At 44.3% G+C, this 11,493-nt stretch overlaps 1 long non-coding RNA gene across 1 annotated transcript; it reads right to left on the bottom strand.

Annotated features, from left to right (window-relative positions):
• Positions 1–8,219: 8,219 nt before the first annotated feature.
• On the bottom strand, positions 8,220–10,993 carry LOC141986640 (uncharacterized). The gene is made up of 3 exons (XR_012639340.1): positions 10,879–10,993; positions 9,928–9,997; positions 8,220–8,348 (listed from the first exon to the last, which is right to left on the bottom strand). It is a non-coding gene; the product is annotated as an uncharacterized LOC141986640 (long non-coding RNA).
• Positions 10,994–11,493: the final 500 nt, after the last annotated feature.

Raw genomic sequence — 11,493 nt, forward strand, 5'->3', positions numbered from 1 at the left:
TGTCACCAGACTTTAGGAAAGATTCGTTCAAATTGGAGAGAGTCCAGGGCATAGCAACAAAAATGATAAAAGATTTAGAAAACCAGACCTATAAAGGAAGGTTACAAAAAACTGGGCATGTTTAGTCTTGAGAAAAGAAAACTAAGCGGGGACCTGACTCCAGTCTTCAAATACATTAAGGGCTGTTATAAAGAGGACGGTGATCAATTATTCTTCATGTCCACTGAAGGTAGGACAAGAACTAATGGGCTTAATCTGCAGCAAGGGAGATTTAGGTTAGATATTAGGAAAATAATTCTAACTATACAAGTAGCTAAGCTCTGGAATAGGCTTCCAAGGGCTGTTATGGAATCCCCATCCCTGGAAGGTTTTAAAAACAGGTTGGACAAACACCTGTCAGGGATGGTATAAATTTACTTGGCCCTTCCACAGGGGACTTGATGACTTCTCCAGGTCCCTTCTAGCCCTACATTTCTATGATTCTATTAAAGAATGCAAATAGACAAATTAATTCTCCCATGGCAAAGATGAGGAGTAGTGAACACCAGATAAAGTCACTAAAACTAAATTTTCCCCTCAGAAATGAATGTATAGCTCCCAATAGCTAGAAGGGGAGCTGAATAGGTATGTCTGAGGACAAAATTTTACCTCTGGACATGTGGATTCAAACCATGGTTTAGTCACAGATACAATAAAATGGAACTTGCTGGCCTTTATCTAGCCCTTAGTGGATATTTGTCCCTCTCAAATATCCACCATAGGGGATGGCATTGCTGATCATCTCTTTTTAGCTGAGCCCTGGTCTACACTACAGGGTTAGGTCAAATTTAGCCGCATTAGGTCTATTTTATAATGAGTGCATCTACACAAGCAACCCCATTCCGTCGACCTAAAGGGCTCTTAAAATCAACTTCTGTACTCCTCCCCAGCGAGGGGGATAGTGCTAAAATCAACCTTGCTGGGTCTAATTTGGGGTAGTGCGGATGCAAATCGATGTTATTGGCCTCCGGGAGTTATCCCAGATTGCTCCAATGTGACCACTCTGGACAGCACTTTCGACTCTGATGCACTAGCCAGGTACACAGGAAAAGCCCCGGGAACTTTTGAATTTCATTTCCTGTTTGGTCAGCGTGGCGAGCTCAGCAGCACAGGTGACCATGCAGTCCCCCCAGAATCGCAAACAAGCTCCAGCATGGAGCGAACGGGAGACACTGGATCTGATTGCTGTATGGGGAGAAGAATCTGTGCAGGAAGAACTCCGATCAAAAAGAAGAAATGCTAATATATATGCCAAAATCGCACAGGGCATGGTGGAGAGAGGCTACAACAGGGACCCACAGCAGCGCCGCATGAAAGTTAAGGAGCTCAGGCAAGCCTACCAAACTACAAAGGAGGCAAATGGTCACTCTGGGTCAGAGCCCCATACATGCCACTTCCATGATCAGCTGCATGGCATTCTAGGGGGGAACCCTACCACTACCCCACCACTGTCTGTGGACACCTGCCAAAGGGGAGTCTCACACAACAGGGAGGAGAATTTTGTGGATGAGGAAGAGGAGGAGGAGGAGAATGCACAGCAGACAAGCAGTGAATCCATTCTCCTTTTCAATACCCTGGAGCCAATACCCTCCCAAGGCGAGATCCCCGACTCTGAAGGTGGAGAAGGCACTTCTGGTGAGTGCACATTTGTAACAACAGTACAGGGTTTAAAAGCAATAGCGTTTAATGTTTAATTTGCCCTGAAGACTTAGGATGCATTCGTGGCCAGTACAGCTACTGGAAAAGTTTGTTAACGTGTCTGGGGATGGAGCGGGAATCCTCGAGGGACATCTCCATGAAGCTCTCCTGGAGGTACTCTGAAAGCCTTTGCAGAAGGTTTCTGGGGAGGGCTGCCTTATTTCATCCTCCACGGTAGGATACTTTACCAAGCCAAGCCAGTAGCAAGTAGTCTGGAATCACTGCAGCACAAAGCATGGCAGCGAATGGTCCTGGGTTTTGGTCGCATTCAAGCAACATTCGGTCTTTATCTTTCTGTGTTAGCCTCAGGAGAGTGATATTATTCATGGTCACCTAGTTGAAATAGGGGAATTTTTGTAAGGGAATAGTAAAAGGACCCCGTTCATGCTGGGATGTTTGCGCTTGGCTAAAAGGGATCACCCCATAGCCACACAGTAGGGGTAGGGGTGAAGGGATCATCCCAAATAGCCACGCAGAGGGGTGGCAGGAGGTGTGTGCTGCACATCCACCCAAAACCCTCCTTTTAAATGGCAAACACAACCAGCATTGCTTGCTATGGGAAAGGAGGACGCTGCAGTTTGAAAACATTCCCACATGTGATGAAGGCATTAGAACCCAAACCCACATACCCTTTGACTTACCATGGCTGCCTGGAAACCGAATTCTGTTACCCAGCCGTGTGTGATGTGTCACCATACCGGCAGGCACTCAATGTAAAAGGCAAAATGCGACCTTGTACCTAAAGCACATGTCTGCTGTGAATTGCCTGAGTCACGGTGAAAGAGTCTCCCTTTTGTTCTCCGAAATGTATCATCTTAAATTTTACTCTCCCTTTTTATCCCCCTGCAGGTACAAATGTTTCTCTGCTCTCCCTATCATCTCCATCCCTGAGGTTATCACAGATTAGAAGATGAAAAAAACGCACTCGCGATGACATGTTTTCCGAGCTCATGCAGTCCTCCTGCACTGATAGGGCACAGCTCAATGCATGGAGGCATTCAGTGGCAGAGTCCAGGAAAGCATTAAGTGAGCGCGATGAGAAGAGGCAGGATGCAATGCTGAGGCTAATGGGGGAGCAAACAGACATGCTCAGGCATCTGCTGGAGCTGCAGGAAAGCCAACAAGAGCACAGACCGCCGCTGCATCCATTGTCCCTCCCCAAGTTCCATATCCTCCTCACCCAGACGCCCAAGAACACCGGGGGGAGGCTCCGGGCACCCAGCCACTCCACTCCAGAGGATGGCCCAAGCAACAGAAGGCTGTCATTCAAACAGTTTTGATTTGCAGTGTGGCTACATTAAGCAATATGCCCTTGTCCTTCCCTCCTCCCCACCACCTCCACCCCACCCAGGCTACCTTATCAGTTATCTCCCTGTTTTTAAATTAATAAAGAAAAAATGCATGGTTTCAAAACAATAGTGACTTTATTTCCTTTGCCAGCTGTGATCGAAGGGAGGAGGGTGGTTGGCTTACAGAGAATTAAAATCAACAAAGTGGGCGGGTTTGCATCAAGGAGAAACACACACAACTGTCACACCAAAAAGAACGAGGAGTACTTGTGGCACCTTAGAGACTAACAAATTTATTTGGGCATAAGCTTTTGTGGGCTAAAACCCACTTCATTGGATGCATGCAGTGGAAAATACAGTAGGAAGATATATATACACACAGAGAACATGCAAAAATGCTTGTTGCCATACCAACTATAACGAGACTAATCAATTAAGGTGGGCTATCATCTGCAGGAGAAAAAAAACTTTTGTAGTGATAATCAGGATGGCCTATTTCCAATAGTTGACAAAAAGGTGTGAGTAACAGTAGGGGAAAATTAGCATGGGGAAATAGTTTTTACTTTGTGTAATGACCCATCGACTCCCAGTCTTTATTCAAGCCTAATTTAACGGTGTCCAGTTTGCAAATTAATTCCAATTCTGCAGTTTCTCTTTGGAGTCTGTTTTTGAAGTTTTTTTGTTGGAGTATTGCGACTTTTAGGTCTGTAATTGAGTGACCAGGGAGGTTGAAGTGTTCTCCAACTGGTTTTTAAATGTTATAATTCTTGATGTCTGATTTGTATCCATTTATTCTTTTGCGTAGAGACTGTCCAGTTTGGCCAATGTACATGGCTGAGGGGCATTGCTGGCACATGATGGCAGGGGTATTCTATCTGATACCCAAGATCCATGAACCTGGAAATCCTGGACTCCGCATCATCTCAGGCATTGGCACCCTGACAGCAGGATTGTCTGGCTATGTAGACTCTTTCTTCAGGCCCTACACAACCAGCACTCCTAGCTATCTTCGAGACACCACTGACTCCCTGAGGAAACTACAATCCATGGTGATCTTCCAGAAAACACCATCCTGGCCACCATGGATGTAGAAGCCCTCTACACCAACATTCCACACAAAGATAGATTACAAGCCATCAGGAACAGTATCCCTGATACCGTCACGGCGAACCTGGTGGCTGAACTTTGTGACTTTGTCCTCACCCACAACCATTTCACATTTGGGGACAATGTATACCTTCAAGTCAGCAGCACTGCTATGGGTACCCGCATGGCCCCACAGTATGCCAACATTTTTATGGCTGACTTAGAACAACACTTCCTCAGCTCTCGTCCCCTAATGCCCCTACTCTACTTGTGCTACATTGATGACATCTTCATCATCTGGACCCATGGAAAAGAAGCCCTTGAGGAATTCCATCATGATTTCAAAAATTTCCATCCCACCATCAACCTCAGCCTGGACCAGTCCACACACGAGATCCACTTCCTGGACACTACGGTACTAATAAGTGATAGTCACATAAACACCACCCTATACCGGAAACCTACTGACCGCTATTCCTACCTACATGCCTCCAGCTTTCACCCAGATCACAAGCTCTACAATATAACCACATTTTCTCCAACCCCTCAGACAGAGACAAAGACCTACAAGATCTCTATTAAGCGTTCTTACAACTACAATACCCATCTACTGAAGTGAAGAAACAGATTGACAGAGCCAGAAGAGTACCCAGAAGTCATCTACTCCAGGACAGGCCCAATAAAGAAAGTAACAGAACGCCACTAGCCGTCACCTTCAGCCCCCAACTAAAACCTCTCCAATGCATCATCAAGGATCTACAACCTATCCTGAAGGATGACCCATCACTCTCACAGATCTTGGGAGACAGGCCAGTCCTTGCTTACAGACAGCCCCCCAACCTGAAGCAAATACTCACCAGCAACCACATACCACACAACAAAAATACTAACCCAGGAACTTATCCTTGCAATAAAGCCCGTTACCAACTTTGTCCACATATCTATTCAAGGGACACCATCATAGGACCTAATCACATCAGCCACACCATAAGAGGCTCATTCACCTGCACATCTACCAATGTGATATATGCCATCATGTGCCAGCAATGCCCCTCTGCCATGTTCATTGGCCAAACTGGACAGCCTCTACGCAAAAGAATAAATGGACACAAATCAGACATCAAGAATTATAACATTCAAAAACCAGTCGGAGAACACTTCAACCTCCCTGGTCACTCAATTACAGACCTAAAAGTTGCAATACTCTGTTAGCCGATGGCCAGGGATGTTTGGTGAGGTGCCAGCTATGCCCGTTTATACCATCCGTGACTTTAACCGCTAGGACGCACTGTCCCTTCGCGGCGGGCAGCCCGGGCTAGGCTGACGGATGCCCCAAGGTCCTAACCACCCGTGACTTTAACTGCTAGAGCTCAGAGCTCCTTCGCAGCGGGCAGTCAACACTGACTGACAGGTGCCCCAATGGCAGCACTAAGAGCCTCTCCACACCTGTGACTTTAACTGCTAGAGCTCAGAGCTCCTTTGCAGCGGGCAGTCAGGATTGACTGACAGGTGCCCCAAGAGTTTGCCCCGTGGAGGCGGCACAACTCAACGCTAGGCTCTTAGTACTCTCACCTAATGGCCAGGCTTTATAGCCAAAACGGCTGAGGTTCTTTTAATTGTGTTGGCTGCTTTACAGTAAACCAGAGAAACAAGTCAGGCTTATGCATAAATGGTTACCAAAATTAATTAAACTAGATTCTAATCATGTGGTTACAAAATTGCTAGTGCCTACTTATTTAAGTGTAGAGATGTTACACACACAAACAAGTTACGAAACTGAAGCTACAATCCCAAAGAAAGAAAACAAAGTATAGAGCTCTATTTCAAAATATGTGTACACTAAAGATAGGAGATCAGGTGTGGGTGCTTCTTACCCTCCTTGCATCTCTCGATTCCAGCGGTGCCAAGCCAGGATCGGTCACTCAATTCCACGGAAAGATGAATAAGGGACAAGGCTTAGGGACTTTCTTAGCTGCAGAAGCCTTGGGAGGCTGTCACTTATCTGACCAGCAGATAGATAGTGAAAAGCACTCAAAAATCATGGTGCTGTAGGTCCCCTACTTATACCTCTGTACTCCTTTATTCTCTTTCTCCTTTCTATGATAAATTGGGGCTGGTCTGTCGGGGTGACGCCAGCTCTCGCAAGAGTAGTTCACACTTGCAAGGGAGAAACAATCAGTTTCGACTACTGGACACTTCTTTTATCAGGGTAAATATTTTCCCACCTAGGATGTTGGTGTGTGTGCATCATGCTGTTTTAGTAGGGGCTAAGAGCCATGTCTGTCACAGGGCCTCTGCCTGCTGTGAGCCCAATCGTTGTATACGTTCCCAGAGGCACATTGTCGCAGCACACCTGTGCTTCTCACAGCTTCAAAGGCTGTGCTGGAGTGCCCTGGTGTTTTGGCTCCCGTGTGTTTCCAGCAATGCTGGTCTGAGATGGGGGGGCTGGCTGTCTGGCTACATACTCCAACAAAAAGACTTCAAAAACAGACTCCAAAGAGAAACTGCAGAATTGGAATTAATTTGCAAACTGGACACCATTAAATTAGGCTTGAATAAAGACTGGGAGTTGATGTGTCATTACACAAAGTAAAAACTATTTCCCCATGCTAATTTTCCCCCTACTGTTACTCACACCTTCTTGTCAACTGTTGGAAATGGGCCATCCTGATTATCACTACAAAAGTTTTTTTTCTCCTGCAGATAATAGCCCACCTTAATTGATTAGTCTCATTATAGTTGGTATGGCAACACCCATTTTTTCATGTTCTCTGTGTATATATATATCTTCCTACTGTATTTTCCACTGCATGCATCCGATGAAGTGGGTTTTAGCCCACGAAAGCTTATGTCCAAATAGATTTGTTAGTCTCTAAGGTGCCACAAGTACTCCTCGTTCTTTTTACTGATACAGACTAACAGGGCTACCACTCTGAAAACTGTCACACCGTAGCCTGGCCAGTCATGAAACTGGTTTTCAAAGCCTCTCTGATGCGCAGCGTGCCTACCTGTGCTATTCTAATCACCCTGGTGTCTGGCTGTTCAAAATTGGCAGCCAGGCGATTTGCCTCAACCTCCCAACTCACCATAAATGTCACCCCCTTACTCTCACAGATATTGAGGAGCACACATCAAGCAGCAATAACAATGGGAAAACTGGTTGCGCTGAGGTCTAAACTAGTCAGCAAACAGCGCCAGCAAGCTTTTAAATGTCAAAAGGCACATTCTACCACCATTCTGCACTTGCTCAGCCTATAGCTGAACTGCTCCTTACTACTGTCCAGGCTGCCTGTGTATGGCTTCATGAGCCATGGGAGCAAGGGGTAGGCTGGGTCTCCAAGGTATAACTATTGGCATTCAACATCCCCAACAGTAATTTTCTGGTCTGGGAAGTAAGTCCCTTCTTGCAGCTGCTCAAACAGCCAGGAGTTCCTAAAGATGTGAGCATCATGCACCTTTCCCAGCCATCCCACGCTGATGTTGATGAAACATCCCTTGTGATCCACCAGTGCTTGCAGCACCATTGAGAAGTACCCCTTGCGGTTTATATACTGGTTGGCAATGTGGTCCGGTGCCAAGATAGGAATATGTGTTCCATCTATCACCCCACCACAGTTAGGGAACCCCATTGCAGCAAAGCCATCCTGTATGATCTGCACATTTCCCAGAGTCACTACCCTTGATAGCAGAACGTCAGTGATTGCATTGGCTACTTGAATCACAGCAGTCCCCACAGTAGATTTGCCCACTCCAGATTGATTCCTGACTGACCGGTAGCAGTCAGGCATTGCAAGCTTCCACAGGGCTATCACCACTTGCTTCTCAACTGTCAGGGAAGCGCTCATCTTGGCATTCCTGCACTTCAGGGCGGGGGAAAGCAACTCACAGAGTTCCAGGTAAGTGGCCTTATGCATGCAAAAGTTTCACAGCCACTGGGAATTATCAATGGTGGACTGTGACTATGTGGTCCCACCAGTCTGTGCTTGTTTGCCGGGCCCAGAATCGGTGTTCCACTGTATCAACCAGCCCCACTGCCGCCATGATGTCCCAATTGCCACATCCCATGCTTTCAGGAAAGTCTGTGTCCATGTCCTCCTCCCAATCATCCTCATGCTGATGTCTCTTAGCCAGGTTCTGCACATACTGCAGTATAATGCGCGAGGTGTTTACAATGCTCACAACAGCAGCGGTGAGCTGAGCGGGCTCCATGCTTGCCGTGCTATGCCGTCTGCATGGCTAACCCAGGAAAAAAGGCACAAAATGATTGTCTGCAGTTGCTTTCATGGAGGGAGGGAGGGAAGGAAGGAGGGGAGACTGACAACATGTACCCAAAACCACCTGCAACTATGTTTTTGCCCCATCAGGCATTGGGAGCTTAACCCAGAATTCCAATGGGCAGCGGAGACTGCAGGAACTGTGGGATAGCTTCCCACAGTGCACCGCTCCGTGAGTCGATGATAGCCATGGTAGTGAGGACGCACTCCACTGACTTAATTAATTTAGTGGGGACATACACAATCAACTGTATAAAATCGATTTCTAAATATCGACTTCTATAAAATCGACCTAATTTCGTAGTGTAGATAGAGCTTGAAGCAGAAGAGCACTGGCAGAGCAGAGAGGAAACTGTAACACAATGCTGGACTCTAAAAGTAACTAACCCTCTGTCAATTAAAAATTATGACAAATAATAGAACATTCACATTTGTTTATGGGGACGCGAGGTTATTTACCACTAAAAATATTTTACACTTCTACAGCACCTTTTTTTCCTAAAGGGTACCAAAGGACCTCAGAACCATAATGTTCCACTGAAATAATAATTTCTGGGCTAGAGAGCTACAACCAAAATGCACGGAGTATGCTGCAGAAAAATGAAGGGAGAGGACATTTTGGCTGACGCTGAGAGCAAGCCTCTAACAAAAAGTGCCAAGGGATTATCACTGTTCATGCAGAGTAGACAGGACCTTTTTAAAAAAAAACTCCTCTGGAACATTCAATGTAATGGACAAGATCCTCAGTTGGTGTAAGCTGTCATAGCTTGATTGACTTCAGCTGAGCTATGTTGTGTCACACCAGCTGATAATCTGTCTCAAAGACTTCCAGAATGTGGGGGGTTTTTGGCTGTAAATATTCGAAGATTTTAGATTTTTGTTTACTGGAGAAAGCAGTTCTCTCTCATTGTGTTCTTTACCAAACTACAAACTATCTCTAAAAGAGAAAAATATGTAATAATGACAATTGACAGTTGAAATAAGCTTTTGGTTTTGAGAGGAAATAAAGACTTTATAAAGAAGCTTCATCATCTTTATAATACTTTAGTTGGAATCTGACCCCATATTCTAAGCCAATATAGCTCTTTCAACTTAACTTATTGGTAATACACACTTATCAATGACATTAGTTTAAAGATAATTTGTGATGTATAAATACCTCATTAATTACTGCAAAAAATGTAATTGCTTTCATCTTGACTTAACTGAATATTTTCATCATTTGGCACCACCATGTATCATATGGAACTGTGATTAGACTAATATTGTGCCAAATCCCTCAAATATTTTTCAGACTAAATCCAAATTATTCCCAAACAAGTATACAAGCTTACAAAACATGAATTTTTAATCACTTTGCAATAGCCATAATTTCCAAAACATTGCATTCTAAAATAATGGAGCTTCCAAAATGTTCCGGATCATGCACATTATTAGTATTCCCAGTTTCTAAAAGCTACATCACCAGAGCAGAAAAGTGTAAGACAGAGTTGCAGATCACTATCTGAACACAAACAGTTCAATTTGAGGTTTTTTTGTACCTGTTGTCATGGTTGCAATAGGATGTTAATTTGCTGGTGATGTTCAGAGGTCCTCTAGAAACGATGTTTCCTAAAATAACCATTAAAATAGGAATTAAAATGAAAATGAATTAAAATATTATCATTTAAAAGTAATCCAAGTGACTTACCCAGGTGCATAAACCACAGTGTGTCAAGGCAATATTATGGCCCCTCAGTTTATGAAGAAGTTAAATTGTAAAGTTTCTAGTCTTTATGGTTGTGAAAAAAATCATTGCAGTCAATGGAGCTACACATTTATAGCAAATTTAAGAGTGTAGGAACCATTGTTTGAAGCTACTGGGTTAAGCAGAGATTTCTGCTCTGAGATACAAAAATGTTAATGTATAGTCTCGCTGGAATAACCTCTTTCACTGATTTGCCAGCAAATGCTCAAGAAATGTGACAATTGTCCCTATGCTGAATGGATCACAGAAATTCAAGATTAGTTTAGCCAACAGTTCAAAGATTTAAAGTGAAAAAATGTTTATGATAACTACAGCCCTATTTTGTGGATGGAATTCAGATCATTAATAATTACTCTTGGCTAATTTTTAGAACTCTAGCTTCCATGCAAAAATGCTTGGAAGTGAAAAAACTAGTTCAAAATCCCTGCACACACTTGAAAAGGCAGAAAAACAGATATAGTATCTTCTCAGGAAGCAGGGATTAGCAGTAGCACAGAGGGGGCAGGGAATGCAGCTGTGTACTTACACCAAGTTCAAAGATACATAGGAAATCCCGGACTCACTCTGTTCTATCTCACACCACGCTGCCTGCCTGATAATGCTCCAGCAATATAGCTGACATGGGGACAGATTTTTAATAGTAGTTAAGCACCTAAAGAAACAGAGAGGCACCTAGAGGGATTTACAAAAGAATCTAGGCACCTAACTTCCAGGAAACTGCACCTAGACACTTAAAAATCCCTACCTTTAAAAATCTGTCCATTGATGATCATGCTGTCATTGGTCATCTTAGGTCTGTAGCTGTGCACTACTGCACTCTGCAAACTATAGATGCTCTAAATTAATGCCTGTATAAGCAGCTTTAATATCCACTGTGTTTTTCAGCATATAATATGGTGGTTTCTGGGAGGAGCATGCCACCAAGAGCAGCTGCTCCTGAGCTCCACTCCTCTCCCAACTGATGACACTCCTCCCCGCACAGTGCACAGAATAACAAAAGCACTGAGGGAATGCAGGATTAGGGCTGCTGCTGGTTTGGTTGGAGGGAAAAGCATGCAACATATCTCCCCTCCCCTTCTTCCAGCATTTCCCACCCACTCATTTGGTTAGTGTTGGTTCATGCAGGACCCCTCACACAGGTAGTGTTGCGGGAGAGGAGGAGGTACAAGCTGTATGGTAAGCTTCCTTTTCTGCATGGTGCAATTTAAAGGACAATGTATGATTTGAACCTGCAGTTTATTCCATCACTGCTACAAGCCTGAACCAAGAACTTTGTCATTACTGTATGTAATTGATTCCATTTAACCAATTTTAACTCTCATTTATATTTCTTTCTTTCTATAAATAAACCTTTAGATTT

This window comes from Natator depressus, chromosome 4 (assembly GCF_965152275.1).
Source record: "Natator depressus isolate rNatDep1 chromosome 4, rNatDep2.hap1, whole genome shotgun sequence".
Classification (NCBI taxonomy): domain Eukaryota; kingdom Metazoa; phylum Chordata; order Testudines; family Cheloniidae; genus Natator; species Natator depressus.